The following is a 24,316-nucleotide window of genomic DNA, read 5'->3' on the forward strand; positions in this document are numbered from 1 at the left end:
CCATTTTATAGTTCCTCAGCTCAATGTTTTTGGTGTCTTCTTTTAATTTTCTGTGTCTGTAGCTCTGTCACTGTTACTTTATGTCGCTGATTCTCATTCATGCTCTCTTTCTCACATACATACACATTTTCACATCTGACACATATGAAAATCCTGTTAACTTTACCTTTAAAGTACAGTGATTCCAAAAGGTATTTTTGAATTCACCTTCTCACTCTTACCAATATTACTTCCCTCACAAAGTCGAGACTACTGCAGAGACTTCTTGGGGAAATATCAATGATTTTTATGAATTCTTATTTCAGGGAGCTTCAAAATTGTAGGATAGCCATATTTTATCCTAATTTAAACTTCTGTCATTGCCTTATATTCAATCCCATCTCAACACAGCAACACCGGTGTATAATTAAAAGTCTAAGCTGTATTATGACACTCCTGTTTTGTTTTTTTTTTTTGTTTGTTTGTTTGTTTTTGAGGCGGAGTCTCGCTCTGTCGCCCAGGCTGGAGTGCAGTGGCCGGATCTCAGCTCACTGCAAGCTCCGCCTCCCGGGTTCCCGCCATTCTCCTGCCTCCGCCTCCCGAGTAGCTGGGACTACAGGCGCCGCCACCTCGCCCGGCTAATTTTTTTGTATTTTTAGTGGAGACGGGGTTTCATTGTGTTAGCCAGGATGGTCTCGATCTCCTGACCTCGTGATCCGCCCGTCTCGGCCTCCCAAAGTGCTGGGATTACAGGCTTGAGCCACCGCGCCCGGCCGACACTCCTGTTTTAAAGTCCCTACTTTGATTACTATTTTTTCTCCCTCTGTAGGACTGAAGCTTGATGAAGATGGGCAACTTTACATATGCTTTCACTGCTCTCTCTCTCTCTCTCCATAATATGAAGTTCAGTTGACGGAAGGTAAGTGATCAGTAAATATTTTCAAATAACTGGATCAATAAATAATAGTTTTCTTTCTTTAAGTGCATAGACTTTTAAAAATAGTCTTTTTGTGAAGGAAATACATCAGTCTAGAAAAATCTATTTAATTTGGTTTTATTGCTTGATTACATTATCTCTGTTCCTGTAAATTTTAGTGTAGAAAGCTGTGAGCATTTCCTAAATTTTAAAATAAAATGCATGGAATTTAAAATATTTGCTCCCTTTATTCAAGGAACAAAAAAGGGCAAACATCTTTTTAAATATATTTTATGTAACTTAAATTTATTTTTCCCTATTTCTGAATACGTTTAAAGTCATTTTTATGCCCTCATTATTATATTTAAAAGTCAACTTCAATAATAACATTTTAAAATGTATTTGCAACTTCCCTAAGGATATCTTTGTGTTCTACCAAGTAGCTTGTCAAATAATACAACACTTGCAGTCTCATTTCCTCATGAATATTCTTTAACTTGATTTGTTAAGTTCATAGATTTCCTATTCTCAACCCATAATTTCATTCAGGTATAATATATCCTACTAGTCCTTTATGGGGTTTTCATACCATATATTTATTACTGAAATTGGTTTTTTGATATTTGAATCAGAAATGTTTAATTTTATTGCTGGTTGGCTTGGTCTGTTGAATCTTTGTTTTTACTATATTGTTTATTCGTTACAGGTTAGACGTGAAAAGCTTGAAACACTTTCTAAATTTTAAAACAAAGAGGGTGGTAATTAAATATCTATTCCTTAGTATTTGGAAGACATGTTAACACCAAATAAACCCAGAGTCTGTATTTTTAGAGTAGTAACATGAAGATGTTTTCAGTTTATTCTAATGTTTTTTAAAAATAAACATTTTGTTTTCAGAACATTTTTAATAACAGAATAAATATTTACTGTTTAATTAAAAGAAATGTGGTCTCATTGAAAAGGAAATGGTTAATATAAATTAGATACATTTCTAATTTAAAAACTAATTTAAGAAAAATAATACTTGAAGATCAGTGGTCATGGCATTTAATCCAGAGAAGGGAGGTTTATCCTGTTCTGCTTGTAGTAACAAAAGAAATACGGGCCAATATTATAAGGATAGACATAAAAATATAGCATAACATTTTATTTTAAAAACTAAAGTCACTTTTTTATACATGTATTAAATGTTTGTTAACAAAGAACAAAAAAAGTGAACTTTTCATGCTCACTTTTGGGAGGTATTATGGGACACAAGCACAGAAAACTGTGAGAAATAAAACTTTCATCCTGGCTTTGTGTGGGCAGAACCTAACAGCTTGAGGATGACCTCAGTATGTGAGGTTTTGTTAGGCCATAGTACCTCTGTAAAAGCTGTGCTTATGGCCAGGCATGGTGGCTCACGCCTGTGATCCCAGCACTTTGGGAGGTCGAGATGGGTGGATCACGAGGTCAGGAAATTAAGACCACCCTGGCTAACACGTCAAACCCTGTCTCTCTAAAAATACCAAAAAAAAAAAAAAAAAAAAAAAAAAAAAAATTAGCCAGGCATGGTGGCGGGTGCCTGTAGTCCCAGCTACTCAGGAGGCTGAGGCAGGAGAATGGGGTGAACCTGGGAGGCGGAGCTTGCAGTGAGCCGAGATTGCACCACTGCACTCCAGCCTGGGTGATAGAGCGAGACTCTGTCTCAAAAAAATAAATAAAATAAAATAAAAATTTTAAAAAGCTGTACTTATTTAATGAGAATGGAAGTCTTAGTGAGAAAAATTACTACTACTAACCTCAAAACAGCATGTATGGCTCATCATTTGAGGTACTCTGTGACTATATAACTTGTTCAACTGTGTTACCATTCTATAAGGTTTATAATTTGTATCATTTAAAACCAGAATAATTTCAAATTTGAAATAAATTACTTAGAGATTTAAATGTTAAGATACAAACCCCATATATTTGTTTCATTAATATCTATGTCTATACTTACATGTATGTTTGTGAATATGTGTGTGAGTCTGTTATGTAAATGCTTCCCTCAGACAAACAAGCATTCTTCTACTTGCAATTAAATTTGCTCTTTTTAAATTTGACCTTTTTACCTGAGACATTAGACTGCACAAGTATATAGAATTTTGAAACATAAAATAAGTAAACCTTTCATTCTATAAAAACGTATTAAAATGTTTCAGAATAAAAAATTGAATCAATTGAAAAAGTATTTGCTTTCCAACTAAATAATAAAAGGTTAGGATAATGTCCTCATTACTTTAAAAACTTTGCTTTTCATTATATCAAATACATTTTATCTGCCACAATATTTTATTGAGAGCATAAATTTTCTGATATATGGCATTCATTGACATGTAAATAGTAAAAGATTATTGGTGTTAATATCACATGAGCCAATTCAGCAGAGAAGCAAATGCAAAAGCATTCTTCTGTGTCTTGTCAATTTTATAGGAGCACACAAACGTTGACACGATGGTGACAGACACAGATGTTAATATTATATGGAAAATTGGTTGCACTTATAGTATTATTAACAAGCTATTAAGGTGTTGGTGATCTTAGACATTATTTCCCACAAGGGTCCACATCTTTGCATGAGAAAAATAAGTAACAGAGGAAGAGTGAAGAGAAAACACTATCATTATTCCTAGAGAACTAAACTAGAAAAATATGAAGCAGACTAGAGGATGATTGTCCACATATCACTTTTCATTGAGGAAGCTATCTCACAATTTCTGCTGAATATTTTTACTATAATGATAAATTATTGGTTTGAGTTCATTAAATACAGGTTGGTTTGTTTGGGTTTTTTTTTTGTCTTTTACTGGGTTATAGAAATTGTCTCCATCTAAAATTTTACTGTTTTATTTTTCACCTTTATTGTTCTAATAGAAATTTGTTTTATGCAATTAAAAATTTTAGTGCAGAAATGTAGACATGTTCCAGGTTGATCTGATCTATCAAACAGGCATAAAAGCAGAGGAAAGGAAATATGCAATCAGTGTCATGCAATAAGGATACCGATAGGGTCACATTGACATATTTTTATGTCCAGGTTGTGAGCAAAGATGCCAGTAAATTCTGACAGGAAGCAGGAGTACTTTTGCTAAATTGCTATAATAAATCGTTAAGCTCTTTTAAAAGCTGGGAGGTGTCGTGGGTGGGGGATGTGTAATACAGAACTTTATAACTCGTGAAAATTAACTATAAATTAGGACATGAAAGGAACAGCAAGAGCAAGATGTAGCTTTTTTAAAACTGTACTTAAAGATTATTTGATCTTCATTTATAGATCCTTTAAAATAATATTTCATTAGTTAGCATATATCCTAATGAAGGGTAGGCATAGAGTCAAAATAATTTTATGTAAGATGATATATTTTAATAAATATGTTTTATTTTTCTTTTTGTTTTAGGCTATCTCTGAGTAATGAAATAGACAAGTGAATGATATCAATATTCTCATATTTAAATTTATAACGAATATCTCTTTAAAAGCTAGAATATAACATTTTGTCTTTGTCTATATAATTGAGACCATTGAAAGGAAAAGGAAATGTATCCATATGTACTTGAATGTTGGTTTAAAAAGTAGAGACTAATATGTCTCACCACATATTTTATTAATCATATGTGTTATGCCAGACTGAAGGGATGCGTCTAGTTAATTGACTATGTGTGGGTCATTAATTTCCCACATGTAATAAATAATGGAATTAAAGGATATGGTATTTATAGAGAAGGAAAATAGTACTAAGGACATTAATTGATTTTCCTACTATCAGGCTATGTGCACTCAGAGCAGGATACAGAATTTATAACATGATGCTCATTTTCAACTGTCTCATTCTCAAATTTTGAATGACAATTTGAGTAATTTAAATATTATTTTTAAATTCTATACTTTTAATATTATCTTTAATAATTTAAAAGGCAATGATATATTTTACATCTCTAACATAGTTCATTTCAAATTTTCCCTTTTTAATTTCACATTAATTTAAAACACAGTACATAAATACATTTTTTGGTAAAAATGAAAACATTATGGATATTTCAAAGTTCAGTTTTACTCTCTATTCCCTGTGTTGTTCTCCTCACCAAAAGTAACCTTTTTCAGTTACTATGACTGAATAACATACAAAGTCATAATTTAGAGGTTTATTATAATTTTTTTTTTGTTCAGAAGTCTGTGATTTTTTCAGGGCTTAGGGAAGATACTTAAAGCTAGTGGCTAGAACAATCTTAAGGCTGGTTCAATTGCATTTGATGATGGTAATTGGCTGAGTTATTAGATGAAAGTGTCGGTTGCAACACCTGAACTTTGCTTCTGCATGTGGGCTGTACATTCTCACAAGATGGTGGCTAATTTACAAAGCTAAGTGTTCTGAAAAAAAAAGGAAGTCAGAAACTATCTTCTTTTATAATATGGCCTTAGAAATCACACAGAATTACTTGTGCCACATTCTTGTCTTCAATCACAAAACCACTCCTAGTTTTAAAGGGAGGACATAGAGATTCTACCTCCTAATAGAGGGTGTGCACAATTCTGGAAGTTCATGTGAAACCATACATGTTGCTGTAATCATGTTTGGAGAATGCATTCTGACACAGTTCATCCCCTTTTCACAGCAATTTGCATTGCATCACATGCAAAATGCAACCATCCCTTTCTCAAAGCCTCTTAAATGTTCATCTTATTACGGCTGGAAGGTGAACCAGTCACCTAACAGCTCTGAGAACCAATCCAATTAGGTATGAGTTTATGTGATGCTCCTTGAGTGTACTTCCTTAATTATAGATCCTTGAGTATAATTCTTATCAATCTGAAAAACCTATGTACAAGAGACTTGACACACACCCAACACATGATAGTGAGACAGGCGTAGGATAACCACTACAGTCCCTTCAATTCAAAAGAGAAAGCAAGGGGCCCACATGAGTCAATGGTCCATAGCAATTGCAAAATCCAGGTAGGTATACATTGGCTTAATTCTACTGCCTGAAAAGGATTCTTCACTGTTTTGTAGTTCTTCTTATTTCCTTCTGAAATGTCCTTCCTTTTATATGTATCTCTCTAGCTTCATGTAAGTAGTTTTCTCGGTCTGGCACATCTGGGTCATCTGGGGATGATGTCGAAATATGTAAGAGAAGTATTTTTAGACAGATGCCATGATTAGTCTCAATGACTTAAAGTAAAATATGCTTATAGCAAATGAAAATATATGAAATTTCAGCAGAGAAATACAAATTATAAAAAGGAAACAAATAGAGTTGAAAAATATATCAAATACTAAATTTATGAGTATGCTAAACTACAGAAAGGAGTTAGATAATTGAATCTGTGAACTTGAAAATAGATCAGAAGAAGTGATAAAATCTGAAGAAAAATAGTAGAAAGGTAAAAGTAGAAAACATAGGATGATATTAATGGATATAACTCCCAGAAGTTTAAAGAATAAAATACCAACACATGACAAGTATTTTTGTCCATGTATGTAATCTGCATACTATTATGTGTGTAATGTGTGTGTATATAATAATAATAATATTATTATTATTATTATTATTACATGAAGAACTATTGGGTAATTTTTTCCCAAAATTTAATTTAAATATAAATTGGTAACTAGATATTGTTCCAGCCAATCAATACTCAAATCAGAATTTAAGAGTTGAGTACATGAACTAGTTGTAATAGTAAATAATAAGTTTAAAATTTTTATTGGAGTATGTGTCATGGGTAATCTATAGTATTCAGTGAAATATAGTTACTTAAGTGTATCACTTATGCTCATGAGGTATAATATATGTGCTAAGGAAGTCGTGGCAATTCCAGTGGCCACTACACTAGAACTATTTTAGATATTTCAGGAATACAGCAACTACTGGGAGCAGTAACTGTCTGATTGCACTGGTAAGCTTAGAAAGAAAGCACCTAAGTTCAGGATTTTAAATTATCAATGTAGCTCACTCAGAGTATCAGAAATCTAGTATGACTTACCCCATAAAATTTATCTTTTAGCCAGGTGCAGTGGCTCACAACTGTAATCTCAACACTTTGGAAGGCCGAGGTGGGTGGATCATTTAAGATCAGGAGTTCAAGACCATCCTGGCCAACACGATGAAACCGTGTTTCTACTAAAAATATAAAAAAATTAGCCGGGTGTGGTGGTGGGTGCCTGTAGTCCCAGCTATTTGGGAGGCTGAGACAAGAGAATATCTAGAATCCCAGAGGTGGAGGTTGTAATGAGCCAAAATTGTGTCACTGCACTCCAGCCTGGGTGACAGAGCAATACTCTGTCTAAAAAAAAAAAAAAAAAAAGAAAAAAAAATTATCTTTTAATCACAGCCTAATGTCTGACCCTTCAAGTTGCTAAAGTAGCATTTCATTTCTTTATAATAAGTATTTATTGAGTGTCTTTTATATGCAAGGCATTACTTTGAGCAATGAAATTCAGTTGAATTCTCAGTGATAGGAGGTAAACTAGAGACGAACAAAATAAATGAGAATTTGTGTACTATGTCAAATGTGGAAAAACTCTATGAAGAAAAATAAAGGTTAGGAGTTCCTATGTAATTCCCAGGAAGCAATATCATTTTAAGTAGGAAGATCAGATACTGTTTCACTTGGAAAGGGACATTTAAGAAAAACAATTTCATAAGATATCAAGGTAAAAGAATTCCCATGGATGAGAAAGCCACAAGGAGAGAGAATTGCATATGCAAAGGTTGCGAGGCAGAATTAGTCAAGGTGTTATAAGGAACTATCAGAAGGCTAGCAGGCTGGAATGAGTGAGAGGAAGTAAGAGGGTAAAAATGGTGGAGGATGCATAAGAATTTGAGAGTATTAAAAAGTGGATTGCAATTTATTCTCTGAAACAAACCAAAAAAGCCATTAGAGGATTTGAAAGATGATTTTTAAAAATCTGAGTTACATGTTTAAAATATTTCTCAGTAGAAAATAAACTATAGGAGGATAAGAAAAATGTTTCCCAAAAATGTTAGGGAGTTTTGCAATATTCAAAAAAAAAAAAAAAAAAAAGATTTTGATTTTCACTGAGGTGAAGACAGTGAATATAAAGAAGGCCTGATGAGACTCTATGTATACCTTGGGACTAGAGCTGATACCGATGGCGGAGAGACTAAAGGCATGAGAAAAGGAGGGAAGTTAGAAATGACACCAGGAATTGTTAGTTGAAATAAATGAAAAGATTTTCATTTACTGAGATGGGAAAGACTGTGAATGAGTAGATTTCAGGTTATGGAGGAAACCAGAAAATCAACTTGTAGATGTTAAGTTTGAGATATCCAATGAGGAGTTGCACATGGAAACCTGAAGTCCAGGAAAAAGATCTAGATTGGAGAAATTATCAGTTTATTGATGGTATTTAAAGGCATAATACCAAGAAAGTGAGCAAAGAAGCAAAGATGTATGTGAAGAGACCATGTCTGAGCTATGAGACTCACCAGTATTTAAAAGTCTGGGAATAAGGACTAATTAAAACATGAGGCTTTGAGTAAGTAGGAAGAGGATTGTAAGGATAAGCAGTTGAGCATGGTATACTAAAATCCAAAGAAAAATGTGTCCTTGGAAAAGTATATAATTAATTGCATTAAGTCCTACTGTTAACTAAGATGAGACTGAGAATGCATTCTTATAGTCTATGGGTGTCACTAGTGATTTTGAAGAATCTTTTGGTAGAGAGGTGTACAAAAATGTTGTATTTGACTAAAAGGGGCAGTGGGAAAAGAGGATAAGAGGATGTTGGAACAGTCTACATAAACTTTCAGATGACATTTTGTCTAAAGGTGACTTTGGGCACAAACGAGAAAAGAAATTGGAGCCAAGATAGATTTGATTTTCTACAGAATGGGAGAGATTAAACTGCACATATTTAGAGTGTAATACATTTCCATGTAAGTGTGTACTCCATTAAGGCACCACTACAATCAAGAAAACGAACATATTTCTTGCCTTAAACCTATCCTCATGCCCTTTTATAATTCCTTCCTCTTATTTGTTTTCTCATATCCCCAGGCAATCACTCCTCTGCTTTTTGTCAACACAAATTTGTATTTCCTGTAATTTTATGTAAAGTTATATCACATATACTCCTTTGTCTGATGTATTTCACTCAGTATAATGTTTTATCATTCATCCATTTGTTCAAATCAATAGTTATTTCATTGTTTTGCTGAGTGTATATTTTTCCTCATTTCAGCCTTACAATAGATCCCAGCTCTGCACAACACCTTGATTGCTGCTTAGCAAGAGGCTCTGGAGCAGAGGGTCCAGCTTAGACATACCTAGATTCCTGACCAACAGAGACCACAAGATACTAAAGATGTGTTCTTTAAGCTGCCAAGTGTGTTTTAACATTGCTGTGCAGCAACAGATAGCTAATATACTATTCCTACCTCCTCTTTAGTGAAATATATCTTCACATCTTTTGTCCACTTTCTGATTGGGTTGTTTTCTTTCCTATGTGCTTTGACAGTGCTTTATATATTCTGGAAAAAGCCCACAGTCAGAGATATCTTTTACACATATTTTCTCCCTGGCTTCTCTCATCATTATATTAACAGTGTCTTTCAAAAAAAAAAAAAAATTAACTATGATGAAGTCTAGTTTATCTACTTTTTATTTTATAAATTATGTTTTTGGCAATAGACTGACTAATTCTTGACCAACAGTTATCAGGGAAATTTGCCCACAATATTTCAATGTAGGTCCTTTCTATTTTCCATAAGTGTCAGTTGACTGAGAAATAAAGAGAGACAGTACAAAGAGAGAAATTTTACAGCTGGGCCGCCCATGGTGACATCACATATCGGTAGGACCGTGATGCCTACCTGAGCCTCAGACCAGCAAGTTTTTATTAAGGGTTTCAAAAGGGGAGAGGGTGTAAGAACAGGGAGTAGGTACAAAGATCACATGCTTCAAAGGGCCAAAAGTAGAACTAGTAATAAGGGTCTAACAAAGATCACATGCTTCTGAAGGAACAAGACAAAGGGTAAAAGCAGAACTGCTGATAAGGGTCCAACAAAGATCACAAGGCAAAGGGCAAAAGCAGAACTACTGATAAGGGTCTGTGTTCAGTGGTGCACATATTGTCTTGATAAACATCTTAAATAACAGAAAACAGGGTTTGAGAACAGAGAACTGGTCTGACCACAAATTTACCAGGGAGTTTTTCCCCACCCTAGTAAGCCTGAGGGTACTGCAGGAGACCAGGGTGTATCTCAGTCCTTATCTCAACTGCATAAGACAGATATTCCCAGAGTGGTCATTTATAGACCCTCCCCGCAGGAATGCGTTCCTTTTCCAGGATATTAATATTACTATTCCTTGCTAGGAAAAGAATTTAGCAACATCTTCCCTACTTGCACATCCATTTATAAGCTCTCTGCAAGAAGAAAAATATGATTCCTTTTGCCCGACCCCACAAGCAGTCAGACCTTATGGTTGTCTTCCCTTGTTCCCTAAAAATTGCTGTTATTCTGTTCTTTTTCAAGGTGCACTGATTTCATATTCAAATACACATTTTGCAGTCAATTTATACAGTTAACACAAATATCACAGTGGTTCTGAGGTGATGTACATCCTCAACTTATGAAGATAACAAGGATTAAGAGATTAAAGTAAAGACAGACATAAGAAATTATAAAAGCACTATTTGGGAACTGATAAATGTCCATGAAATCTTCACAACTTATGTTCCTCTGCCACAGTTCAGCCGGTCCCTTCATTCAAGTTCCCTGACAACAAACACACATGCCATAAATATTTAGGATGCGATTTCAAGACACTAATTTTCAGAATTATTTGTATATACACTGAATCTAAATCTGGCGAAACAGATTTTACTTGTATCTGCACATTAAAAGTAAAATATTTGTTGTTGCCATTGCTTTTGTTTGAATAAAATAGAGAACTGTAGTAAATGATATAACATTTTGTCATTATATATTTTATTTAACTTTAAGCAAAAATATTCATTGCAAATAAAGTTCTATAGGTACAAATATATTTAGTTTTTAGTTTTGACAAGGAAATGGGTCGACAATATGTGAATAATGTCATAACTTTTTATGGAAAATATTTAGAAATATTTGAGGAAAATTTTTCTTTGGTGGGATCTAACACCAGGAATCTAATCTATAGATAATGTGATATGTATAATATAACTTAAATAAGATCATTTATTTTATGTTTAAATATCAACATGTTCTTTCTTGATTAATTTTTTAACAGACAAGTAATGCTATGTTTCTCATAATCAGATACAGTTCATGAATCTGATTTATTAAATAAGGTTTTAAAATAGTTGATACTGATATTTTAAAATTATATACTGGAACTAATAGTTATGTTTAGAAAATAATGTATTTCCAAATGTACTAATTAATTATTTATAATTATTTATAAAAACAATACTTTATCATTACATGTGCTTTCCTTAAAATAGTATATTAAAAATTAAAAGTTGATTTTATATAATTATAGGTAATATTTGATATGTCATATATAAAAGTTTATATGACTAATATTGTGTTTAAGGGCCAGGCACGGTGGTTTATGCCTGTAATCCCAGCACTTTGGGGGGCCGAGGCAGGTGGATTATGAGGTCAAGAGATAGATCAAGACCACCCTGGCCTACATGGTGGAACCCCGTCTCTACTGAAAAAACAGAAATTAGCTGGGTGTGGTGGCTTGTGCCTGTAGTCCCAGCTACTCTGGAGGCTGAGGCAGGAGAATCACTTAAACCCAGGAGGCGGAGGTTGCAGTGAGCCAAGATGGTGCCACTGCATTCCAGCCTGGGTGACAGAGCCAGACCCTGTCTCAAAAAAAAAAAAAAAAAAAATTGTGGTTATGTTTTTAGCTGTTTAATGGGCAGATGTTTAGACAAGACTCTATGCAAACTGTAAATAAACTGTAATGTTTTGTCCTATTAAAAATATATATTTATGTCTTAAAGGTCAAGAATAATGCTTGCTAACTATATTGCGATTATTCTTTATTCTTAAATTATTGTTCTCTATAGCATGACACTCTTCCACTCTACCCATAACTAAACACACAGAGTGGCAATGGCATTACAGAACAGCTAATACACAGTTAGGAGGTAGCCTAATTATTTTCTCGTAAACATGTGATCATAAAAGCACTCTATCATAGAGAGTGATGATCAAAAACAGAACCAGAGCATAAAGGAGTTTAAATCTCAGACAGAGAATGAAGTAGGTAATACAATGATGTTGGTGGAGAGAAAAAATTACCTAAAGTCATGACTTACCATTGTCCAACAAATAAATAGAGGTACAAAGAGAACTTAGAAGAGACTAGGGGCTGAGTTAACATATTTGTGGAATATTAAGGGAGGCAAGTACTGAACTTCAACTTCTGATCTGAACATTTGCTAGACAATTTTTTTTTTCAATAACCTTCAAGTACCTGAAAAACACCAGTGTGTTTTATGCCTGTCAAAGTAGTGACTCAAACAGTTTCAAGTGAGAAAAATTTCTGTTCTTTTTTTTTCTGGTATATCCTTATAGAAACTTTAAAAATTAGAATCACCGGGGGATGTGTCTGTTCATTTCAATCTCTTAAATTTTCCAAGTGATTTAGTCAGCCACTTTGTTAATTGTCATTAGAAAGATCATGAACGTTTTGCTATTTAGAACCCTTGTCATGTCAAATTTAGACAAAGTGCAGGCTACAGAAATGACTGTGATGCCAGGCCATTAAATTAATCATAATTTTCAAGATCAGCAGACTAGGCTGTTACTCTTACTGTCTAAGGAGGTCTGTGACCATGTAGATAGCTTCACAATATACTGCATGACTGCCTAAATGCAACCAGAAATCATCCAGTGCTGACACCCCACTGCTTTCGTGTTTTATAATTGTTTTGTAATTCAAGCAAAGCATATTCAAATTAACTTGTTTTTAATTCATGGGTTGGGAGATGTGTCTTTTAACTTGGAAATAGGAGCTTTGAAAAAAATCCTGGAGAAACAACTTGTATTTATAATGCTTTTACAACAGCAAGAACATGAACACAGCTTCTCCTTTGAGCTATTGCTTTTTGCCAGCCTCTTTGTACTCTGTGCCAAGGGCTTTATCAACATTGTCTTATTTAATCTGCACAAACATCTTTGAAGTTAAGCATTATTACTGATATTTTACAGATGATGAATCTGAAACTTAGACAGTTGAATAGCGTGTTCAGTGTAATACAATTATTAAATGGCAGGGCTATCAGTGAACCTAGACTGGTTTGACCTCTAAGCTCATGCTCTTAACCACCTCATTATCCTGACTTCATGCTTTGTAAAGCATGATATGGTATGATATATGCATTACTTCAGTTGGCTAATTCAATATTATATGAAGTAGACCTTCCTAATGTTATCATCATCTTATAGATAATAAAATCAACATATAGAGATTACACTAAAAACAAGATTGTTTATTGAACCATATCAAAGAGTTTAAGGAAAACGTTTACTGTGGCATTGCCATTAGTTTTCTATAATGTTTTGCATATTGTGTATTTTGACTTATTTAAAGGTAAAAAATGAGTGATTAAAGTTTTGAGAGATGGATTGGCAGACCCCATGCTTGGAAATTGACTAGTCCAGAAAATAAATAGAGATAAAAAGATAAACGAATAGAGGTCTAAAGGAGAATGGGAGTAATTGTGAAGCTTCTGTGAATTGTTTGATCAATCTACTTACCAATGATATTGGCCTGGACACATATTGTCCAGTACAGTAGTCACTATTCACATATGGCTACCTCACTCAAATGTAATTTAGTTACAATGATATAAAATTTAAAATTCAGTTAGTCACATTAGACACATTTCAAGTTCTCAAAAGCCACATGTGGGCAGTGGTTAGCATATTTCACAGCGTAGATAGAAAACATTTCCAGCCTCAGAAAAAAACTGTATTGGAGAGTGCTAATCTAGACACTTAAACACACACAGAAATGCCAAATTGGGTTAAGGTTCTATCAAAAGTTAATCTTCTTACTTGCTGTTAGACAAATACACATTATCAATGCCCTGCTGATATGAAAATGGAGAATCAAATGTATGTTCCTGATGTATAGTGAATAAACAGTTGAATCACTGAATACAAACAGATAAATCTAAATTCTTGTATTTGGTGATTTGGCCCTGAAATGTAACTGAGTTTGGCTGAACATGAAAAAACACTCTTCTAATTCTAATCTGCTTATTAAAGATGCTTGAGTTATAGCATTACATGCATTATACAAAATCTATATTTCTGAAGTGTTCTAAAATAGCTTTTTATGTATCACAAGATATGTATAGTATGAGGATCAACTATGAAATGACTATTAGCATTTTTCACTGCTTATTGTGTTTTGTATTAAAAAATCAATAAGGGGGAATTTATAATTGAAGTGTTCCTCCAAAATATTACAATTAGCTAGGAAGTTTAAAGAAACAACTCTGAAGATGGAAACAGAAAGTAAGCAGTATATGTTATGAAATGAAATTGTGTTTTCCCCAAAACTTGTATGTTGAAGTCCTAACTTTTAATGTGATGGTATTTGGAGGTAAGACCTTTAGAGGTAATTAGATTTAGATAAGCTCAAGATGGTGGGGTTCTTTTTTTTTTTTTTTAAATTTATTTATTATTATTATACTTTAAGTTGTAGGGTACATGTGCATAACGTGCAGGTTTGTTACATATGTATACTTGTGCCATGTTGGTGTGCTGCACCCATCAACTCATCATTTGTAGAGGTTTAGTGCCCTGATAAGGAGACAACAGAGAGCTTCCTCTCTCTCTCTCCTCCATGTGAGGACACAGAAAGAAAACAGTGGTCTGCAAGACAAGGAGAGGGAGCCCTTATCAGGAACCAAGCCAGTCAGCACCTTAATCATGGACTTCCAAGTCTCCAGGACTGTGAGAAATAAATGTCTGTTGTTAAAAGCACCCAGTTAATAGTATTTTCTTATAGCTGCCTGAACAGACTAATACAGCATGTAAATATTATATAATGCCAATCAACAAAATAAACAATGTGGTTAACTAACAGATAACTAAATAATTTGGGGCCGTTATGTCCTAAAGTTTGCCACAAAAATTTTTAAAAGATGCAAATTTTCATTAATCCAAAGGCTGGTAGAAAATATAAAAGCAATTATTTAAGTGTGTTTATTGTTTCTCAAGCACATAGTGTAAAATAATGTCTACCCAATATATCATTTAATCTTCTTAACAAAATAGTTTCATTCTCCTCTGTAATAAACAAATGAATACAAAATTCACAATTGGAGCTTAAGAAAAATTCCCAGTATTCCAGTTAGTAATTAGTTGACCTAAAATCAGGAAAATAGACTCTTAATCCAAATATAAGATGAACTACCATAGTGTATTTAATGTAAAAAATATATTTAAAAACTATAAAAAGAGGAAAAATGTTGCTAAGTAAGCTTATAACTCAGCAATAACTAAACTAACTCATAGAGTTATTTCCAATATTAATAAACATGGAGAAATTTGTGCATAACATAAAAAAGTAATAAAAGAATGCCTGATAAATGAATTAAAAATGTGGTCCTTTTAAAATATTGAATAAATATTTAGCCAAACTAATGAAGTAAAAATAAAATTAAGACAATTCAAATTATCAGAAATAAGAATAGAGATATAAAATGAGATACAGAAAAAAATTTTAAAATTCCCACTGTGATTTATTTTGAACACTAAATTGGAAAACATGAAAAACTGATTGTGCAAAACCAAAAACCAAAAAAACACATACATTACCACAAAAATTATACCAAAAATGTAAAGGAGTCTTTCCACTTCCACAGAAAAGTTGTTTACCAGCGAGAGTCAAAATGATTTTTTATTTTTAACTCAAGGAAAAGCTCATTTAAAAGCAATTTTATCTATTCTAGGAAAGTTTCCAAAATATTTAATCAAGTCAGCATAAAACTAATACCAAAATCTGTCAAAAAAAAAAAAGCATAATAAAATAAACTGCTTCAAAATATAGTTCACCTGCATCTCAATAAAATACTAAATAAAATATTTACAAACATAATCCCATAACAGAAAACCAGTAAAACAGAGCACTGAGCATGAGCCAATGACGTTTATTTAAGGAATACAAATGGTTTAAGATTGGGAAACGAGGCAATGTAATTTATTATAATAATATTACTTAGATCATGTGAAAATAAATAAAAAGCATTATTGTAATGTTGGATTTTGAAAAGACATTAGAGAAAAATGTACTTCAATTCCTATATTAAAAAATCAAAACTCTTAATAATGAATGAATGGATGGATATCTCTCTCACATGATATATATGATATATATGTTTCACATGATATATCTACCTTTCGCATAATATATATGTATAAATGCATGCATGTATTTGTATGTATAGCCTTATTTTTATTTTACTCTATGTTTGTAATTAGATTATACTTGTGTATGGGGTTTGTGTGTGTGTTTGTGTGTGAAAGAGAGAGAGAGAGAGATTGAGACTGAAGACATCATTATCCTTAATGTTAAAATATGCACAATAATTTCATTAAATATAAAAGCAAGAATGATATGTCCCTTATTTTTTTGTTCAAAATATTTGCATCCACTTTTTATTAGATCCTTCCTACCCACTTGCCTACATAACATGTTTGTTCAATGAAGTGTGAGTGGAAATGACTGTCATTTCCAAGTAGAATCTAGTTTAATAATTATCCTATGTCTCAGATAACTCTAGTTTTCCATCTGCTAGGAGACCAATTTTATTGAAACAAAGGCTACACCTGTGTCGTTGGTCCTGGGATACAAGAGAAATAGGCTCTTCAGCTAAACCAAGATAGACAAGAATGTACAAAGGTTTGTCATTTGTCACCACAACAAAATAATCTAACTTGGCATACCTAATATCACTCTTATTTAACATTCTTCTAGAAGTTGTGAAAGCTGCAATTGCATAAGAGATGAAAAGAATCAAGTACAAATTTAAAAACAGTGGAGATAATTTTCTGTATATGTGAAAAACATGTGTTTAAAATTAACCAAAATCCCTAGTGAAATGTAAATATTTTAGAATTAAAAAATTCTGAAATTTAGGCATTTTTTATTGCCTATATAAAAATGTAGGCAATTTTTGAGAAATCTTGAGAACTGAGGTTTCTCTTCTGCCAGTCTCATATTTTTGCAGTGTGGAGGAAATGTGGTAAAAGCCTTTTGGTATCACAGGTTGTAAGATTTTCTTTATCATGGGAATAAAATGGCAGCAATTTCTACACTTCTACAACATTTCAACATAATCTTTAAATCTTCCATGTCATTCCCTACCAAAAGTGGGAAGTGCAGAACTTTATGGAGGAGTTTATATTTGCTTCACCTATGCCTGAAAAACTACAGCTAAAATGAAATATCTAAGTGTCAAATATTTTGCTTATCGACATTTACTGTTGCTAATAAAGAATAGAGATGAACTTGTCTATTGAACCATTTCAAATAAAGTGAGATAAAATGGAGTCTCAACAGTGCCAATCATCCTTCCTCCACCTAATATAAATAAGCCACTTTGTAACCAGTAAAATCTTTCATGTCATTCCCTACCCAAAGTGGGAAGCACAGAACTGAAGACATGGAGAAAATAAAGACAGGAAGAAAAAAAATATGTATTATCTTCAGTGGTTTGAAATAACAAAAGCAGCCTGCCAAATCTAGTATGTGAAATCACTGTTGCTTAAATTGATTCAGGAAACAATTACACAGGGAAAATACAAGGAATTAGTTTACTGTTAGACTTTTTGATTACCTGAAAAGTTCCTCTATTTTAAAAAAATAAATTAAATAATTAATGTCTAGTAAAGAAAAAGAAGTTTTGATTCATATTGGCAAAATATTCAAACTATCTCATGGTAGGATATCAAACTACTATAAAACTGCTATAATAAAAGTGTTTAGGATAAATCAGGTATAGTCAGAAGTCTAATAAATGAAAACAAATTCTATTCTTGACCATAAATACATATGGAAATTTAGTAAATACAAACAAAGCATTTGACATTTTATATGGGGAAAGAGAGGTAACTATGTAAATTGCCTACAGGAAATCTTTTTTTTTTTTTCTTTTTTTTTTTTAAAGGCTAGATTCCAATTTTAACTTTTCTAGAAAAAAAGTTTTCTACGTGGATCAATAATTTTAATGCATAATAATAAAAATGAAGTTAAAATATTACTTATATAAATGAAATTAAAAATTTTCAAAAATGGTATTAGAACGCCTAGTAAATGTAATAAATAATATGAAAGACATAAAATATTTTACAAATTGACTACAAAGAAATTAATTCATAGCAGGAAATGTCAACAAGAGATCAAAATATAAAATTCATGATTAGAGTTATTTGTTGCAGTTATATAATACAGTTAATTTCCTACAATCAAGGTACTCTTACAAACTCCAATAAAAGAATAAACATTATAAACCAATTAACATATAAATATATGATAGAACAAGAGATCATATAAGTAGAAACCTCTGCATAAAGAAATTTAAAACGTCATTAAGAACATGTAAGAGTGTTGGCCGGGCGCGGTGGCTCAAGCCTGTAATCCCAGCACTTTGGGAGGCCGAGACGGGTGGATCACGAGGTCAGGAGATCGAGACCATCCTGGGTAACACAGTGAAACCCCGTCTCTACTAAAAATACAAAAACTTAGCCGGGCGAGGTGGCAGGCGCCTGTAGTCCCAGCTACTCGGGAGGCTGAGGCAGGAGAATGGAGTGAACCCGGGAGGCGGAGCTTGCAGTGAGCTGAGATCCGGCCACTGCACTCCAGCCTGGGTGACAGAGCGAGATTCCGTCTCAAAAAAAAAAAAAAAAAAAAAAAAAAAAGAACATGTAAGAGTGTTTAAAAACTTTTAAAAGTCTCATGTGGATTACATGTTTCAGTGAAACAGACTGTCATAACTACTGGCATCAGTACTTGTATTTGAGGGGAATAAAATTCGGTAAGTCATAATTTTATGAGTCTAAATTTTACACTAGCAAAATTATTTCTAGAGTATTTTGCAAATAGCTGACTGCAAATATCAATGATCAATAACATGGATTGCATTATATCACTAGGCCTCAAACTGGCAACAGCTATTCATAAATAGAGTCCAATTAAATAGAAATAGCTTAATTGACATATAAAATATATTGTCTTTTAAGTGAAGTTGCTAAAAAGTAGTCTAAAATTTAATATATAAAAATGAAAACTAAATTGTAGAAAAGTATTTTTGATGTAATGCTTGTTGACCACGAACATACGAACATACACAGAAAATTCCTGAGAATGTGGAGAACAACCCATGACATACAGGCATTTACAGAGAATAGATTATTGTGTGAGGAGTATAATACATGTGTTTATTATTTAGAATATTCCTCTTAAAAATAAGAATAGCACATAAAATTAATAGCAGGTTAATTAAATAGAAATTATCATTAAAAAATATCATGACAAGGTCGGGCGCAGGGGCTCATGCCTGTAATCCCAGCACTTTGGGAGGCTGAGGCGGGCTGATCATGAGGTCAGTAGATGGAGACCATCCTGGCTAACACGGTGAAACGTCGTCTCTACTAAAAATACAAAAAAATTAACCGGGCGCGGTGGCGGGCGCCTGTAGTCCCAGCTACTCAGGAGACTGAGGCAGGAGAATGGCGTGAACCCGGGAGGCGGAGCTTGCAGTGAGCCCCGATCGCGCCACTGCACTCCTGCCTGGGCGACAGAGTGAGACTCTGTCTCAAAAAGAAAGAAAAAAATCTATCTATCTATCTATCTATCTATCTATCTATCTATCTATCTATCTATCTATCCATCCATCTATCTATATATAAATATAAAATAAATAAAAATATCTTGACAAATTATAGAAACTTTTATGGATATTGCTTACATATCTTTAGATTTTTGACCATTCTTTCCTAAGAAGATTAGATTACAAACATTTTCTATTCTTCTAAATATATTCATGATTTCATTGACCTCCTTGATAGTTGAGTAGTAATACTATTCTAAAAATGATTAAAGTTATATTTATTATATGTATATATTCTGATGTATATATATATATATATCATAAGGTTTTCAATTATTTTTGAAATCTTTAAATTTTGGCAAGCATCAATATTCCTTGTAAAAGCAGATATATAATATTCAATGAATTAGCTTCTTTAATTCTTAGTCCCTTTATATTTATGGCTCATCTGTTAATTTATATGTTTCCATTCAGTTTTAGTATAAAAGTGTATACATATTGTATATTTTTTAATCATTTATTTTTATGTCTGTGATAGTTTAGGAAAAAATACAGGTTTCTTTTTTGGGAGGTTATAACAACAGCAAAAACATTTACATGAGTATAAATCACTTCATGAGAGGTTCCTACTCTACTATTAAAATTATTTACAAGAGTAATTAATGACAGGTGAAAAATATATGACTGCAAATTAAAATTAACATCTGTAATACAATTATAATTTTTAAAATTACAAATATATGTAGCTCCATGCCAAATGCCATTTAATATTAAATATTCACAAATTATGAAACTTTAGAAGATTTCTTCATAATTTCTACAAACTTCTAAGAAAGGCTAATTCATCCCTTGTCAATCAAACTAAAGAAGGTTTCCAGTTAATTTTTACATTTGGTATGAAACAAGGATATAATTTATTTATTTATTTATTTATTTATTTTTTTGCATATAGCTATCCAATTTATTCAGCACCACTTATTGAGGAGACTTTCATTTCCCCTTTGGTTATTGTTGGTGCCCTTGTTAAAGATTAGTTGACCATATACGTGTGTATCAATTTCTGGGCTCTCTGTTGTGCTTCATTGGTCTACGTGTCAGTTTTTATGCTAGAACCATACTGTTATGATTACTACAGCTTTGTAATAGTTTGAAATCAGGGGATATGATGTTTCCAGTTTTCTTCTTCTGTCTCAAAAGCACATTGACTATTTGGGGTCTTTTGTGGTTACCTACTAACTTTATGATTGTTTGTACTATTTCTATGAAAAGTATTATTGGAATTTTGATTGAGAATGGCTTGAATATGTAGATCACTTTGAATAATATGAATATTTTAACAATATTAATTATTCCAATCTATGTACATGGGATATATTATACTTTTGTCTCCTTTAATTTCTTTAAGCCCTAGAGCAACCTCTAAAACAAAACAGTTCTGTAATCAATAAGCCAAAGTAGATAAAAATGTAATTATTCAACTTTTTTTTTTTTTTTTACTTAAAAGAAGAAAATAGAACCTAAAATGGGGAGGAAAGGACAAAAAACAGATGGTATCAATAGAAAACAAATAGAATGACATATTAAAGTTAACCATAAGAATAACTACATTAATTTAAATTATTTTCACAGTTCAGTAAAGACAGAAATTATCATATTGGACAAAAATAATGGGTGAAGACCTAACTAAATTTTGTCTAAATGAAACCTACTTTAGCTATGAAGAGTTTTGTTTTTAAAATATATATGTTTATGGTAATAGAATTGTATTTTATAGTTTTTTTTAAGTAAATATTTTATTATGAAAACCTGGATATTTTCATTGCAATATCTGCCATTCCCCTTATTTGTGTTTCTGTTTTTTCTCTCTGCCTAATTTTAAGATTTAAGTTTTATTCCAAGTTTTGAAGATTGATTGTGATATACTTTGCTGTAGATTGTTTTTTCATGTTTTCTTGTGCTTTAATTTTTTATATATTTAGATCTCTGTGTCAGAGGCATTCGAACCAGAGCGACTCCATTTTGAGTGAGGGCTAGGAAAATAAGGCTGGGACTTGCTGGGCTGCATTCCCAGAACGTTAGGCATTCCTAGCCTCTAGATGTTTACAGTTAATGGAACAAATTAATAATGTTTACTTAAAAGACCCAGACCTGAGTGTCCGATATCCCAATAGCTGGAGAAAAAAGTCCTTCCTAATTTTGTTTTAAAGATAATAATATCAATTCCTACAAAATGCAGTAATTGAGAAAATTAATCCTCTATCACAAACCCTTGTAGCAGAGCACATCTCTCCATACATACACCCATTGTACCTACGTTGGATGCCTCCCTTCTCTTACTTTTGGGAATGTCGTACTCTGTCTCTAGAGTAGCTGTCCTTTCACCACTTTACTTTCTTAATAAACTTGCTTTGCTTTGCACTGGGACTCACACTGAATTATTTCTTGTGCGAGATCCAAGAACGCTTTCTTGAGGTCTGAATTAAACCCCTTTCATGTAACATTTGGACTTACATTTTTATCAATTTTGGAAGCTTTAAGCCATTAAAAACAATTATTTTCTGTACCTACATCTTTCTCCTCTTTATCAGAGACTCAAATTACATAAACATTATGTGTTTTGGAATCATCCCACAGCTGGCTAAAGCACTCTTCCTGTCTTTATTTTACTTTTCTCTGTGTTTTATTTTGAATATTTTCTATTGCTAAATCTTCAAGTTCACTATTTTTTTTTCTTCTATAACATCTAATATGCCATTAATCCTGTCTAGTGTATCTTTTTAGTTCAGATATGGTAGCTCTAAAGTCTAAAAGTTCAACTTTAGTATATTTTTAATACCTTCTATGTCTCTATGTCACTTTTAAATACATGAAATACAGTAATACTAATTGTTTATTTGTTGTTTTGGCCAATTCTAAGATGTGTGATAGGTCTTTGTCAGTTTAGATCGACTGAATTTTCTCCTAGTTCTGGAATACATTTATTTTGAAATATTTTCATCCACAAAGACCTTGCTTTTAAGATATTTTAGGAGGTACCAGAGCAATGGTATATCTAAACACAATTATTCCCCTCTATCAGAACAGAACACTTCTGTAAAATCTAGGCAATGCTCAATGAATTTTGAGATTTTTTTCATTCCGACTTTTAGAAAAGGCACCTCTAGGCCAAGCACGGTGGCTCACACCTGTAATCCCAGAACTTTAGGAGGCCGAGGCAGGTGGGCCCTGAGGTCAGGAATTCAGTACCAGCTTGACCAACATGGAGAAACCCCGTCTCTACTAAAAATACAAAAATTATTCAGGTGTGGTGGCAGGAGCATGTAATCCCAGGTACTTAGGAGGCTGAGGCAGGAGAACCGCTTGAACCTGGGAGGCGGAGGTTGCAGTGAACCAAGATCACGCCATTGCACTACAACTTAGGTGACAGAGCAAGACTTTGTCTCAAAAAAAAGAAAAAATAAAATTTTAAAAAAAGTTACCTCTATTCCTTTCAGGTCTTTCAGGTGATCCTTTCCTCAAATTCAGGTAGTTTCTTCCCATTAACCTCCTACCTACAAGAAATACAAATACACAGTGGGGATACTCTGCAGATCTTTAAAAATTTCTATATTTAACTTTCCTCACTCTGGTACTTAGTCCTGTGAATTCTAGTAGCCTTATTCTAGCCAGATTCTCAGCTCTATCTCCTCCTGTCAAGGAATCTGATGTGATCCACCTTATTCTTTACGTTATAGTATAGGAAATCTCAAGGCAGTAACAACGAAAATTAGAGCGCCCATATCCTTTGTTCTCTGTCTGTCATGGATTACTGCACTTTGTTGCCTAATATTGAGGATTTTAGAAAACACTATAGATTTTCTTTGTTCTAATTGTATCAGGTGAAAAGGAACATCTGGTCTATTACTCCATCTTGTTCTGAAGCAGAATTCTCCCTATTATGTTTTAAAGTGTTTACATTTTTAAAAAAAATATTTTGTACTTGTTAACATTTTTGCTATTTAAAGCACTCTTAATTTAGTTGTGATAATCCAAATTTTTATCTGGTATAATAGCTTTCTTCTTGTATATGATGTTTAATCATTTCTTATTGTACAAATCTCCTGGCAATAAATTGTATTAATATGCTTGAGAATAATATTTTACCTTCATTTTAAAAAAAATATTTTCATTGAATATAGAATTCTATACCAGATTTGTTGTCATTTTTTTTTTAAATTTTCTTCTCAGTTTTTAAAGATGCTACTCCATTTTCTCTTGGCTTCATAACTTTAATGATTTGTTTGCTGTTATTCTTATGTTTGAAAAATTTTAAGGTGGAATATCATTCTTCTGTGTATGTTAAATTTCCTAATCCAAATGATTTGCCAGATGTAAATAAGGTTGCAATCAGTTGACTTTTAGTTAATTAAGACAGAGATTATGCAAAACTGACCTAGGAAGTTGAGTTTATAAAAGATGTCAGAGCTATTTAATGCAAGAGATTTTCCCTACTGGCCTTGAAAGATCAAACTATGTGGAGAGGGCCATATGGTAGTGGTCTCTAGGACTTGATAATAGCTTCCCCTTGGCAAACAGAAGAAAAGTA

General features: G+C 32.7%; 1 long non-coding RNA gene across 1 annotated transcript in view; it reads left to right on the top strand.

Annotated features, from left to right (window-relative positions):
* Nucleotides 1-457: 457 nt before the first annotated feature.
* Nucleotides 458-24,316, top strand: part of LOC123574020 (uncharacterized) — an 82,621-nt gene continuing 58,762 nt past the window's right edge. Inside the window, exon 1 of the long non-coding RNA XR_010583407.1 lies at nucleotides 458-898. This is a non-coding gene — a long non-coding RNA (uncharacterized lncRNA). The remainder of the gene's footprint in view (nucleotides 899-24,316) is intronic.

The sequence above is a fragment of the Macaca fascicularis genome, chromosome 1 (assembly GCF_037993035.2).
Source record: "Macaca fascicularis isolate 582-1 chromosome 1, T2T-MFA8v1.1".
Classification (NCBI taxonomy): domain Eukaryota; kingdom Metazoa; phylum Chordata; class Mammalia; order Primates; family Cercopithecidae; genus Macaca; species Macaca fascicularis.